General features: G+C 35.4%; 1 protein-coding gene across 2 annotated transcripts in view; it reads right to left on the bottom strand.

The window, feature by feature from the left end:
• Window positions 1–14,597, bottom strand: part of CNTN1 (contactin 1) — a 390,272-nt gene that overhangs the window by 237,623 nt on the left and 138,052 nt on the right. Inside the window, exon 2 of one of the 2 annotated variants that reach the window (XM_043447014.1) lies at window positions 4,893–4,994. The exons of the other annotated variant lie outside the window; for it this stretch is intronic. The gene's annotated coding sequence lies outside the window, so the exon portion shown is untranslated. The remainder of the gene's footprint in view (window positions 1–4,892; window positions 4,995–14,597) is intronic. 2 annotated transcript variants of the gene reach the window in all.

Genomic DNA, 14,597 nt, shown 5'->3' with positions numbered 1-14,597 from the left:
TGGAAGTAGATTCACCTCATAGTCTCCAGAAAGGAATTTGTGCAGCCAACACGTTGATTTAAGCCTTATGATACTCAAGCAGAGAATCAGGTGAGCCAACTGTGCCTGGACTTCCAACTACAGAACTATGAGCTAATATATTTGTGATATTTGAAAAAAAAAAAGTTTTGTTGAATCTTTCCGGGAGTTCTAGATTTGGTGGAACATAAACCACCTGTTTCCTTTCATGGCCCTGCAATAAATCCTTTCTCTGCTCCAAACTCCAACATTTTGGTTTGTTTGGTTTCACTGTGCATTGGGCACACAAACTTGCTCTAACAATATAGCATTTTAATAAAAAGATAGTGATTTGAGAAAGACTTGACTGATTTATTTTAAACACTAGGAGTATAATACTTCTAAAGATATGTCAATTAACATTAAAGATGTTTAGTTTTTCAAGTTTGTTTTTATACATTTTATTATTACCTAGGTATTGTAAAGCCAACAGATCTGGTGATGACAGACATTGAAAAAAAATAGCTTTTATACTTACAAATCCCAAGAAGGCAGCATATGCCTGGGGACATACAGGGAATTGTGGGAATAATGAGGGTTTGGTCAGAAGGCAGTCGGAGAAGGGCAACAGTGGGCATGAGCCTCTACAGTATTATGCTTTTCTCAGTAAGGATGCAAGATAAAAGTGGATTTGGGATTGGCCAGTTTGAATTATTTCAGGGAGCCCTGGGGCATTGTGGGCTTCCCTTGTGGCTCAGATGGCAAAGAGTCCGCCTGCAATGTGGGATACCTGGGTTCAATCCCTGGGTTGCAAAGATCCCCTGGGGAAGGGAAAGGCTACCCACTCCAGTATTCTGGCCTGGAGAATTCCATGAACTGTATAGTCCATGGGGTTGCAAAGAGTTGGACACAACTGAGCAACTTTCACTTTCACTGGGGCATTGTGGCTGTAGTTAGTGGTCTGGTACTTCTCCCTGGAACAATTAAGAAGGAACAAGTGGCTAGATGTGAGAACTCTAATAAAGAAGGTGGTTGAGGTAGGGCTTTGGAATGATGGGTTTGTACTTGAAAAGGGAATGTGAGGGCCAATGGCTTACTAACTCCCATTATTGGCTCACTTTGGGAGGCACAGGCCCTCCAGGGTCAGCAAGGCAAAGCATCAGAATACAGAAAAAAATGTATGGTTAAAGTAATATTTAACTCAGGATTAGCAACCATTAATAAGAAAAGGTGAGAATTCATCTGATTCAGAGGTTATAAATATCTTTAGCTTTGAAAGCCTCCAGTATGATTAAACAATGTCTGTGAGTGTCCTGCCCAATGACTGTTAGGTCTAGGTCTAAACATTTTATTCTGCAGGTTAAAGTCTTAATAACAGGCTCCCACCTTGTTTATTCTCAGTTCCACCTATCCAGTTCCTCTATTTCAGTCCTGACACAAGAATATATAGTATTAATTTTCACTTCCACATGTTTATGGATATTATTCTCTTGGATTCCATTTAAAAACTCTGAGCCTAGTTCCTCCTTTCTCCTGTGACACTGAAACATTTAACAAAATATTTTGGGGCTGGTGTTATGCTCTAATTTTTTCCTTGCATTTGAATTAATTTGTTTTACTGAAAGCATAGCCCTTCATCTTTTTCTGCATCTAAAGCGAGTATTGAGCAAAAGCACACAAGAAGACCTTAATAAATGCTTCTTCATTGCACTGAGTTGTCTTGTAAGGTTAAAAGTGATTAAGAAACAATAAATAAAGGGGTTAATGGGTAAAATGTTTATTTATAATCAGAGGAAATAAATTGGCGAAACATGCATGAAGCTATGTTAAAATGACACAACCATTGGAGTCAGCTCCTAAAAGCATATATGAAAGGAAAGTGCTTCATAAGCTATAATTTCTTAGGGAAAATATTTTAAGGAGGAACTAATTTTATCATTTTCTCCAATGGAAGAGAAAACAATATGAAATCTCTTGGTATCATTCTTTGTTATAAATTTATATTTGAAACAATTTCTGTATATTAAAAGTTATTAATACCTCTCTAGGTATTAAAGAAATCTACAGAGGATTACCTTGCCATGTAAAAAACTCAGATTTAATCAGTTTGTATGTGTGTTTTAGGCTTGGAAAATGGGCCTATCATCTCTCATCCTTCACTCTTCCATAAAGGATTCATAACTTTTCTACAATCTTAGTCAATACTGAATATAGTATAGATAGATGGATACAGTTTCTTCTTAGATTTATTATGATGTACATGTTAACATTCCTTATTAATATAGGTATTTATTCCCTACTACAAAATTGTCTGCTTATCATTTTTAAATATTCTTCTCAACTGATTTCTTAGTCTACTAAGTCACCTTTAGAGTCCCTTTTTTAAGCTAAATTACAAAATCTTATATTAGTGAATCATATTTCAGAAACCTTATGAATTTAGTTTTAGAGGTATTAATAATATATATCAATTATGAATTAAATTTATTTTTTTCAAAAAGTTTACATTTGATGTTTCACTTTCCATTTTCTCTCTTCCCTTTTTATTATATCCTTTTTATATCTTCAGTTTCCTTTCCAGTTGAATTTAATATGATTATACTTTGCCATGGTAATCATTATCTAAATTCATTTATGGTATTTTACCTCATATGTTGTGGTTGATTTTCAAGTATTCTCATTAATCTCTTGCTAGTTTCTCCTACTTGACATCCTATAAAAATTAGTTGCAGCTAATGTAGAAATTGGGAATTGAGCACATCTCATTCTAGATTCCCCTCACATGACCTAGGGAATATTCTTTATGGAAACCATCAGATATTTTCAGTGAGACTGAATAATGGCTTGACTTGAGACTAGAACAATGACAAAGAGGCTTGGATAAGTACAAGCGAAGAACTACATGGACCCCTTTATCTATACAATTGTCCCACATTGGCTCATTAATTTTACTGCTATGGTCTTGTCACCCAGCATGGAGGCTTTTCTACTGTCACTTCAACTAGCTCCAACAAGTAGCATTGCCATTATATTCTTCACTCGGAATTTAGTATGTCAATGCAATAAATACATTATTAAGTACATTTATTATTACAAATACATTTTCTGTCCCCTCCATTCTTTCTCATTTTCTTTCAGATTCCATTTTACTAGCTTTTGGGGGACCTCACCCAGAAGGCATTTAAACAGAACTGACTACCATGACTCAGCAGTGGGAGACACCTCTCCATCCTTTCTTTCCCTCCCTAAGGAAAAGCTTCACTCCATGTGTGAGTGTACTTATGTACCTAAACTAGACGAGCTTGGAAGATTTAAACGCGCTGTACAGTCCTGGGAACCCAGAGCCACACACCACCGCCAGACAGTTGACAAGAGAGCCAAGGAACAAAGTAACACTGTAGCAAAATTGAAATGCACTGTGAAATGCTTGAAGGGTATCTTTTCCTGTGATCTTACTAAGTGCTCTATATTTCCTTTTTATTTTTAATAAATAATCCCTATCTTACCAAAAATATTTGGCCTTATCTATCACTGATTTTTTTTTAATTTAAGGTTTTATTAATTTCTTTTATTTTTTTGCCACGCCATGTGGCATGTGGGATCTTAGTTCCCCAACCAAGGATGGAACCCATGCCGCCTGCAGTGGAAGTTTGGAGTCCTAACCACTGGACCACCAGGGAAGTCCCTATCACTGGTTCTTGATAGATTATTTAGCAAACACATTTTTTAAAACTTAACATTAATTAACATACTTGAGTAGATAATGTTATATTATCTACCTTATATGACATACATGTTATATGGCATATATTATGTTTTATAAATTATATATTGTATGTACATATGTGTGCATATATGCATTTGTGTATACCTATAGATATACTAATAGTATAAATGTTAGTGAAAAGCATCTTTCAAAAATGTACATATCTAGAGTTTCTTACTGAATACTTGTTAATGATATTTTCCCACCCTAAAGAAAGGTTTAAAAATGTATTTCATAGTGCACATAACTTGCATTTTTATTCATTATTTTCATGGTATTTAAGCAAGCAGATTTAATTCACAAAGACTGGCAAATAATAGCAGAATACAGAGCTATGTTTTTCAGTTTTACAGAGTTTTTGTAAATTTTATTTGGCTTTTATATAATGAGTTCTGCAATCCTATAAGCTTAATTTTTTAAAGACCAAGAAAGAAATATAACTTTTTTTGGTTGTTGTTGTGGAGGGGGAGCATACATTTTGAAATCTGTCACCTATATATTCTTTTTGGAGTAGGGCATTCTGGACAAGAGGGGAAAAAAGAGAATACCACAGGTAGAAGTCAAGACTGTTTTGTTTCTGACAACAAGGTCTTCCTTCAAGGACAAGCTATTCCAAATTATTTTAATTCCATCTGTTTCATTTGTATGCAACACAGTACCTCAAGTGCTTTCCTCTGCTTCTGGGGAAAGGAGTGAGCATTTTTGGTGTTTATCAACATTTTTTACCATAATTTGAAAATACTGACATTAAGGAAACAATAAGAGCCAAAGGAATACCAGCCCTGCTAAAACTTCTCCACAGAAGGTAATTTTTATTGATTTCACTCACACTCTGCGTGCCGCCCCTCCCCAATTTGCAGGTTTCAGTCTATCTGAGACACACACATCTGAGCTATGGTACAGTCTTGAAAAGCTTTTGCGTCCAAAAAAAATAAAATACCCTGCGGCACAAATACTGTCAAAAATATAGAACAAAATCAGCCTTCAATTAACATAACAATTGAGAATCCCGACACTGCATCGCAATATTGAGGTATAAGTCAGTCCTACTAACACTGCATCATCCTTATCCGAATTCAGCACATTTTCGCTTGCAATTTTCTAACCTAGAGGAAAACGTTGGACTTACCTCATATGTTGAATTATCTGTCGTTCTGAGTATAGTATTTATTGCAAACTGTCCATTTGAATGAATGCGGCGACAGTTACACCACAGTACGCTTCTCTCCTGCTGCAGAAAGCAAGTTAAAAGGACTTCAAGCTGTGACCTCAGAGGCAGGCACAGCCGCTCCCATCCTTCAGCCAACCTTCTGGGGAGAGCAGGTTAGATGACAGTAAAGCTGGCTCGCTACATAGCAATACTTTCAAATAAAGCATTCTGTGCTGGGAGCTGGGGGATTTACATCCAAATTCAGCTGGCTAGAGTCAATGCTGCTTCTATGCCTGAAAATATTAAGCATTTCACTGCAGTCACTTAATGCAAGAAACTATCTGAGGCGACTTCACAAACCCTGTCATTCTGTTCAGAGACTAAAGAATGAGCACCGCATGCATAATTCATGCATTAAAATCTTCAATGCACTTCCTGTAGTCCCTGTTCTATCCAGTAATGGGCTATTGATCACCTCATCGCTAAGACAATTGGAGCTCCGCGATTGGTTTATTTCCACAAATAAAATTACAACCTAAATCACAGGCAGAAACCTCCAACCCTGCAGCATCCACTGGGGTAAAACACTCACATAGCCGGGATGATATTTGCATATTGCAGAATGTTTAAACTGGACTCTTCCGAGGAAATGCTATAACATCTGTTTACTTTTATTCAAAACACATCATTTCTGCAGATTTAGGCTGAATATTTTATATTAGAAGTGAGATATACAGAGTTGATTTTTTCCTATGATTTCTGGAAAATCAACAGGGCTAAACTGAAAATTAAGAAAAAAGAACAATGATGAATTGCTATAAATCATACTCTAGGAGATTTCTATATGGGCTCATTTGAATAACATTTCTTAGAAGATTTTAAGTTAAAAATAATTAATTTTTATTTCAATAATATGGAAGAGGATTCCTTTTTAAAAAATCATCATAGTGAGTACATCATTGTTCATCACATTGACTATTTTGGATCCTGAGCACCTGTATACTGGGTGTGTCAGTAGTTCTGAGAGCCCTTTCTCTCAGAATTTAGGCTCCTAAGAACATGCCATGATTTCTACTAGTCTTTTTTATTGCCTCAAAAAACAAGTAAGCTTTAAAACTAATTATGCTTTTTATTATGCTAATATTCATCAAGAGAAAACACAGGTAGCATTTTGAAATATCACAGCAGTATTTGGAAAAATTACCATAATGAGAGATCCATGTAAAATGAAATGGCAAATGCATTTAATGTACAAGAAATGTTTGTCTATGTCCCAAAGTATCTTCATTGTAAAAACTAATTAAACTTTATTCACCAAAGAGGACAGATGTTATTAAGATTATTTAGAAGCCTAATACCATGCCTTTCCAAAGCCTTTTCATACATATATACATATATATACTATATACATTTTATATTTTGTATATACACAGGTACCACATACACAAAAAGGCAATATTTCTATCTCACCACACCTTGCCATTTGTAAGACCAGAGCGAAACCTTCAAATTCATGCTTAGGACTGGAGTAGAGAATAACTCTCAGAGTATAATCAAGGTTTCCCATCTAAAGATTATACTACAGAGAGCAACTCACTCTTGGAGGAAGCATGATAATGGTGATTTTCAGGCAATAAGCCAGTTAAAATTTATACCAGCCTGAGAGGGCAGTAGGAGCCCTGATGGCAACAGTAATAGCGTTTAGGGATGGTCAGGGAGATCATTTTTCCTTCCAAGTGCAATAAGAGCATAATCCTTGCTAGGTCAGTGAAAAAATAGGTACATTCAGCTGATAAAGATTATGCTAAAATATTCTAAATGTGTCTGAGAAATTAACTCTCCAATTACTATATACATTATATCTTCCATACTCCTCACTGTTCTGTTGTATCCAACTCAGATTCTATTTGTACATTTAAAAATACATATTGCTTCTAACATAAAAAAATTCAAGTAAACTACAAGTAGACTTTATTTTATAATATTTAATTGAGTAATATTGTTTATTCTTTATACAAAAGATCTTTAACATTTAAAAGTTTTAGAAGTTATAGCTAAGGATAAATTTCCTGCCAATGACAGGGATGGAATAAAGGGACAAAGTAGGTAATTAAATAGTTAATAAATAGCTAATCCCACTAGGGGATTGTAAGATAGATATATATATATATATATATATATATATATATATATATGTAAAACACACACATATATGTATTGATTCAGCAATATATATATATACACACTCATATATATATATATATATATATATATATGAGACCCCTGTAAGTTAATGATTACTCAAGAAAGCATGTTTGCTTAACTACAAAACAAGAAGGCTTGCTTAGCAATGAAACCATGAGACAGAAGCATGAGACATGCCCCCAAACAATAAACCAATGGTGGCATGATATCCATATCCTGCCCAGTGAGGTCAGTAAGTTAATGATCCCTAGGACGTGCTCTCTACACACATAAAAAAACAGTAATTTGTGGACCTAACTTGACCATGTAGGGACAAGGAAACTCCCCTGCTCAAGCTGAAGGAGGAGCTGATGATGGAAGCATGATGTCTACTCAAGAAAGATAAAGAAGTTCTTCTTCCCCTCCTCATTTTCCTTTGATTATAAAACTGTAGCCCAGTAAGTTATCAAGGCATGGCACCCTCTTGCCTGCCCAGTTGTAAACATCAGAAGCATCCTATTCTAATAAATCACTTCTTATCTTTCACTGTGCCTCTTACTGAATCTTTTCTGCTAATTATGCTGTGGTACCAGAGTTCTTCAGAGACCCCAAAATGACACCAAATGGTTTCACCAAGAGTTTTATCAATTTAATCATCTGGAAGCAATTTTGTATGAAGATAATGTCTAATTTAAAACTAGTAGAATATCACAAACATTGAAATTTAGCTTATCATCTATAAGGAAACAGTGTACAAGCATTTAGGAGATATAAATTGCTGACAAAACCAAAAATCATTACAAATATAAACATTGGAAATTTAAATTCTCTGAGTTGACATGATTCACTAGTGTATAACCAGGTGGATAGGAAAAGCATTAGCTTTGTCCTTCTCTCCTTCTGCAGTGAGTGAGAGGAAAGTCAATATTTTTCTCGCATACAAATTTCCAAGACCCAGATCTAAAATGATGATGACAACTTTGGACCTACTTGGTGAATTTTCAGATTCAACTGTTTTAAATGTGGGGAGAGAACACACACACACAAACACCTCATCAACCTAGAGTAGACCAAGATTAGACTCAGCAGAGAAACGTATGGCCTAAGAAAAGCTATGGAGATGGTAAGTCCCTAGGAAATCAGGGTAGGGGAAACCTTGAGGGGAAACCCATGAGTAAAAACAACCAGTTATACTCCCAGATAAGAAAAAGCCCAAGAAAGTAACAAGAACCTATTTCCATTTTTCAGAAGTCTGACTATGCCTAAGAAACACACTTAACCTATCTTTTCAAGTGTATGGAAAACAGAGAGGTGTCTCTTTTAGATGAATTTGATCTCTTTGCAGATCTAGAGGCTTTCCAATATTTTGAATTTATAATACATGCAAAATATGGAGTAAACTCTGTAATGTACAATAGGCTCAATAAATTGAATCAAAAGTTATGAATAAATCAAAACATATTTAGTCAGCTAAATTTGCAATATCTATTAAGATATATATCTAATCTGTCATTTGGAAAAATGCATAATTTATATTCATTTTAAGGATACATAATGCCATGTAGAATTAAGAAAATAATTTAGTCTGCCAAATTTTCTACATTCCTGAGCTCAAGGGGAGTGGGAGCAGGCTGCATTTATTTTCCAAGATTTAAGACATTATTTCCCCTCTTTTCAAGTTGTCCTAACTATAATATAGTCGTCCCCTAATTATAACACGTTCATTCAATCAAAGATATTTATTATGTACTTTCTATATGAAATGAATTGTGCTACATGCTAGGAAGACAAATATGTATAATGACAACTCCCAAGATATTCATACTTTAGCGAAAAAAACACGTAAAGACATAGATGCCCGGTGATGACTATAATCACTTCTGATATGTGTTAAGGTATGCAAATAAGATAACTACTAAAGCATGCTGCGACTGCATGCTAAGTAACTGATAGATAAGTGTTATACATGAGGCAGAGCAGTAGAAGAAATTGTGTATTCACCACCTGCCCATGAGCAGGGGCATTAGGAAATGATTCATGGAGAGGTGATATTTAAATTTAATATTTAAATCTGAGTGGTAAATAAAACTAACATGGGCTATAATGTTTCACAAATCTGAAATTAAATTCAAACTTTTTGAATCTTTTACCCAGCAGAACTTGAGTCTTCTTGCCCTGCAAAGGAAATCCAAGGATAACGCTGAGATGTTGTGAAGAAAAGTGCAACATTTATTGTAAGGCACCAGACAAGGAGTCTGGGGCAGTTAATGCTCAAAAATCTAACACTCCCAGATGAGTTTCAGGGAGCATTTTTAAAGGCAAACGGAGGGAGAGGAGTCGCAGTGTATGTGATCAGCTTATGCACAATTCTCTGATTGGTTGTTGGAGAGGTAACAGGCAATGTCACTGGTTAACATTATCAATCCTCAGCTTCCCATAGATCATGGGCATCAAGTAGTTCTCCCATTTGGTAGGATTTTAGCATCTGTTTAAAAACTTAGGAATTATATTTGAGATACTTGTTACCTAGGTAGTTTAGGGAAGAACTAAAGATTCTGTGACTGCCATATGGCTGATTTATTATTTAAATTGTTACCAGCTCTCCTGGCTCAAAGGACTTACAACATGGTTCAGTGGTAAAGAATTCACCTGCTAATGCACAAGACATCGGAAACATGGATTCGATCCCTGGGTCAGGAAGATCCCCTACAGGAGGAAATGACAAGCCATTCCAGTATTCTTATCTGTAAAATCCTATGGACAGAGCAACCTGGAGAGCTATAGTCCATAGGGTCTCAAAGACATGACTGAGCAAGCATGCACTCCTGCTCAACTGCTACTTTTGTCAGTATATAGTGACATCTTTGATGCTGGGAAAGATTGAGGGCAGGAGAAGAAGAAGATGACAGAGGATGAGATGGTTGGACGGCATCACCAACTCAATGGACATGAGTTTGAGTAGACTCTGGGAGTTGGTGATGGACAGGGAGGCCTGGTGTGCTGAGGTCCATGGGGTTGCAAAGAGTCGGACATGACTGAGTGACTGAACTGAGCTGATTCACATCTTTTCCATAATTAATTCTTGAGCCAAGCTTTTGTAACTCAGGAGAGACCTGGGAACATACAGCTTTTCTACAAACAGAAGGCAGGCTGAGAACCTGGGGTAGATATCTGCTGCAAGAAGGTGCCATAGGGTCCCACTGTGTTACAAAGTTATGTGACCATGGCATGATACCCATACTCCATGAACATGAGTTTTATCATGTAGAAATCAAGTTAAACCTCTCTTTATCTTTTTGTAAGAATTAAATAAATGGCTTAGACTACAATAATTAAAAATACAATTTTTGTAGTCATGCAGATGAGAGTTTAAATCCCGCCTTGATTTCCTCATGTCTAAATAGGAACTTCATTGCCATCACAGAGTTATTAGCAAATTCAAATACTGCAATGTCTTTATGTCACTTAACACAGTTCTGACACAGTAAGTAATTTAGAAATATCAATTTATTTTCTTCCAAATCTGTCTTGAAGGGAAAGTCATTTTTAGTAAGGAGAAAAGCATGCATTTGTGGAGAAACAGACTTCGCATGACATGCCTGAGAAACTTAAGTATCTATTTAATAATTTTGGATATAATACATATATTTTCAGGTGGTGACACAAGATTATACAAAATCTGATAGCAAAATGGTTAAAAATTATGATTCTTTACAACATTTTTAATACTGTCAAGGGGTTTGAAGCTATTCAACAGAGAAAGAGATATTTTAAAGATTTCACCAAGAGAGTAATATGACTAGGTTTTGTGACAGGATAGATTGGATGCAGTAACAGATTAAAAGAACGTGTTTAATAGAATACCACTTTAGTCCACCAGAAGTGATGAGGGCCTCCACAAAGCAGAAATAGAGATATTCTAGAACTATTTAAACATTAAAGCGGTAGGACTAAGTAGGATTAAAAGACAGGGAGAAATCATGGATGACTTTAAGATGGGCCACTCAATGTACCCCTCCTCTCACCTCTATCCAAAGAAAAAAAAGAAGGACCACTGATGTTGTGAGAAGATGGTGAGGTAATTAGATTACAACATTGAATGTAACAAAAAAGAGGTGTACCAGGAAACAAGATGAAGAGTTGGTAAAGAATTGGATACTTATAGAACTTTCATTAGACACTTGGCTAAAGAAGCTATACTTCACTAAATAGGTCTGGGAGTTGTCAGAATTGTTTAAGCTATGGAAGTGGAGAGAACAACTTAGGTTTGAAAGTGTGTAGAGAAAAGAAGGTGGAGGAAGAAACACTGAGATGTAGATAAAATGTACATAAAAGCTTTACATTAAATAAATATCTTGACATCATTAGTAAGTTGACTACAAAAGGGAAAACTGTTAATACGTGTTAAACACATATAATAAGGCTAGAACACACTTAGTACTTTAATACACTGATTTAATTTGATCATCACAAAGCTCTTGTGAGACAAGTAGCATTTACCTCCACTTACCAATAAAGCCTCCCACTTAAAGTAAGATTAAGAAATTTGATCAGGTCACGTGACCAATGAACAAGTGAGCCTGAAGTCACATCTAGATTTTTCCAAGTATACAATTCACACCGCTTCAACCATATAAAGCTGTTGAACCACTTCCAAGAACTGTCTCTGCTCTTGTGTGTCCCAGAAGACCAACAAATAGTGAGTTTTGTATTAAAAATATATCTGGCAATCACTACTTATTTTAAAATTAAAATAAAAAATTAAAATATGGAAAACAAAAAATCATTTATTATTGTTCCAAATACATAATATTTTATAATGGGTTTGCTATTTCCTTCTCCAGGAGATCTTCCCAACCTAGGGATTGAACCCGGGTCTCCCACATTATAGGCAGATACCATCTGAGCCACCAGGGAAGTCCATATATCTATATACTTATCTCCAAATGCCCATTTTACAATTATGTCTAAATTAATTCATAAAGAAGACATTATGATCCCTTTTGGTAGATAAGAAAACAGGCTGAGATAGTCTTAAGTAACTTTCACAAGGTTAGAATGACATAAAGAACAACACAGAATGAAAATTCCACATGACCAAAGCCCAGATTTATTACACTGTGATTTCCTTTAATAATATTCTTTTAAATTAGCCAAGAAATGAAAGAAACAAAGCTACAACTATCAACATAGATGGAGCTTGCATGCTTAATGCTAGGGGAAAATGCAGAACTCATATATCATAATTCCTATTACATAAAATTCAAAAATAAGCAAAGTGATAGATATTATATTTTGCCTAAAGGTATATGTATATAAGATACATGAAACTTAAGGTCTGGATATAAATATCAAATTCTGGATTGTACTTACTGCTAAGGAGAGGAAGAAGGTTATTATTGGGGAAGAGGAATACAGAGTTTATTTGCATACACTTATTTATTAAGCTGGTAGTGGGCACACATCTTTCAGTTAAGGAAAAAAAAAAATAGCTATAAGGAACAGGTATCCTAACATGTCCCCAAATTTGAGTGACATTGTCCATGCAACATTAAAGAGTTCTAACTCCATTAATATATCTCAATATTTCAGTGAGCTTTCAAAACTTAATATGCTCAAATGATTCCCAAGGTCTCATACAAATTACCCAGCTGTAGTTCCATCAGCATATACAATGAAACTACTAAGAATTCTGCTAATGCTAACAGGTATAATTGAAAAATATAAAACTTTTTAAGTCTATGAAAAGTATAACTGCCAAATAATCATAATAATCCTTATTTAATTATGTTTACTTTAAGTTATCTTTAGAGTAGTTTTCCTTTTTAAGGGATTAAATACTCTTGAAGGAAGACACATTTAACTTTAATTCAGAGATACCAGCAGTCAGTTCTGTCCATGATATTCACCAAACAGCTCTGTGTACACGCCAGTGTGTATCTCTGCTGCTGCTAAGTCACTTCAGTTGTGTCCGACTCTGTGTGACCTCATAGACGGCAGCCCACCAGGCTCCCCACGTCCCTGGGATTCTCCAGGCAAGAACACTGGAGTGGGTTGCCATTTCCTTCTCCAATGCATGAAAGTGAAAAGTGAAAATGAAGTCGCTCAGTCGTGTCCAACTCTTCGCGACCCCATAGACTGCAGCCTACCAGGTGCCTCCATCCATGGGATTTTCCATTTTGCATATAGGGTTATCGTTACCATCTTTCTAAATCCCATATATATGTGTTAGTATACTGTATTGGTCTTTATCTTTCTGGCTTACTTCACTCTGTATAATGGGCTCCAGTTTCATCCATCTCATTAGAACTGATTCAAATGAATTCTTTTTAATGGCTGAGTAATATTCCATGGTGTATATGTACCATAGCTTCTTTATCCATTTGTCTGCTGATGGGCATCTAGGTTGCTTCCATGTCCTGGCTATTATAAATAGTGGGATTTTCCAGGCAAGAGTACTACATACACCTTAGAAAAGAACTTTTAAAGTATAACCCTGTTTCTTTTCTCTAGTAACAAATTTCAATGTTTGCAAAATAGTCTGGTGTAAATAAATTTCTAGTGCCAAGATAATTTACTTTTACTTCATTATGTCTCAATTTCTTTTACTCAAAAAAAGTATGTAAACTTTTAGGTCTTTAAGATTTCTGAGCTTTTTGAAAAGAGTGATTTGACCCATAAGTAACACCTTGGACAGAGGTTTTTATTCACAGTCTTTCCTTTCTCATTTGACCATAGGTTCAATGTAAAGTGTAACTGTTATACTTTTATTTAATAAGGTGATTTTGTATGAGTTCTTTTTCATATGAATACTTCACAGTGCACTTTATTTTTCTACCAAAAACCTGATTTCATAGCAAGATATTAATATTTCAGTAAGTTCTCTTGTAAAATATTTGCTTCATAGAATTATTGCATAAGGCTTTGCTTCTTCATGAGTTTTATCTTTAGACTTGCAACTGTAATTTCCTGGAAAAGACTTTATCACTGGTATTTGTCTTGTGAAATTGGAGAGGCATTCATAAAGTATCTTAAAAATATAGTTAATATTTTAGCTGTAGGAAGTGGATGTGGGGATCTTTCTGAGTGAAGTGATACTTCACTGAAATATGGTGGTGGTTTAGTCATTAAGTCTTGTCTGACTCTTTGCGACCCCATGGACTATAGCCTGCCAGGCTCCTCTGTCCATGGAATTCTCCAGGCAAGAACACTGGAATGGGTTGCCATTTCCTTCTCCAGGGAATCTTGCCAACCCAGGAATCAAACCCGGGTCTCTTGCATTGCAGGCAGATTCTTTACCAACTGAACTATGAGGGAATACAAGAGTTTAAATTAAAAATAGAAAATTGACTGAATGTAGGAATTGAAAGTCTTTGTTTAGGAATAACATATATTCTAGACTGACCCTTGGTGAAAAATCATCAGATGCAAACTTCTTGTCTAGCCAGTAATAATTATGTTTGAAAAATAATCCATAGGACTGATACAGAGTAAAACAGG

The sequence above is a fragment of the Cervus canadensis genome, chromosome 25 (genome assembly GCF_019320065.1).
Source record: "Cervus canadensis isolate Bull #8, Minnesota chromosome 25, ASM1932006v1, whole genome shotgun sequence".
Taxonomy (NCBI): domain Eukaryota; kingdom Metazoa; phylum Chordata; class Mammalia; order Artiodactyla; family Cervidae; genus Cervus; species Cervus canadensis.
The sequence above is the reverse complement of the archived record's forward strand: the minus strand, read 5'-3'. Positions and strand labels throughout refer to the sequence as shown.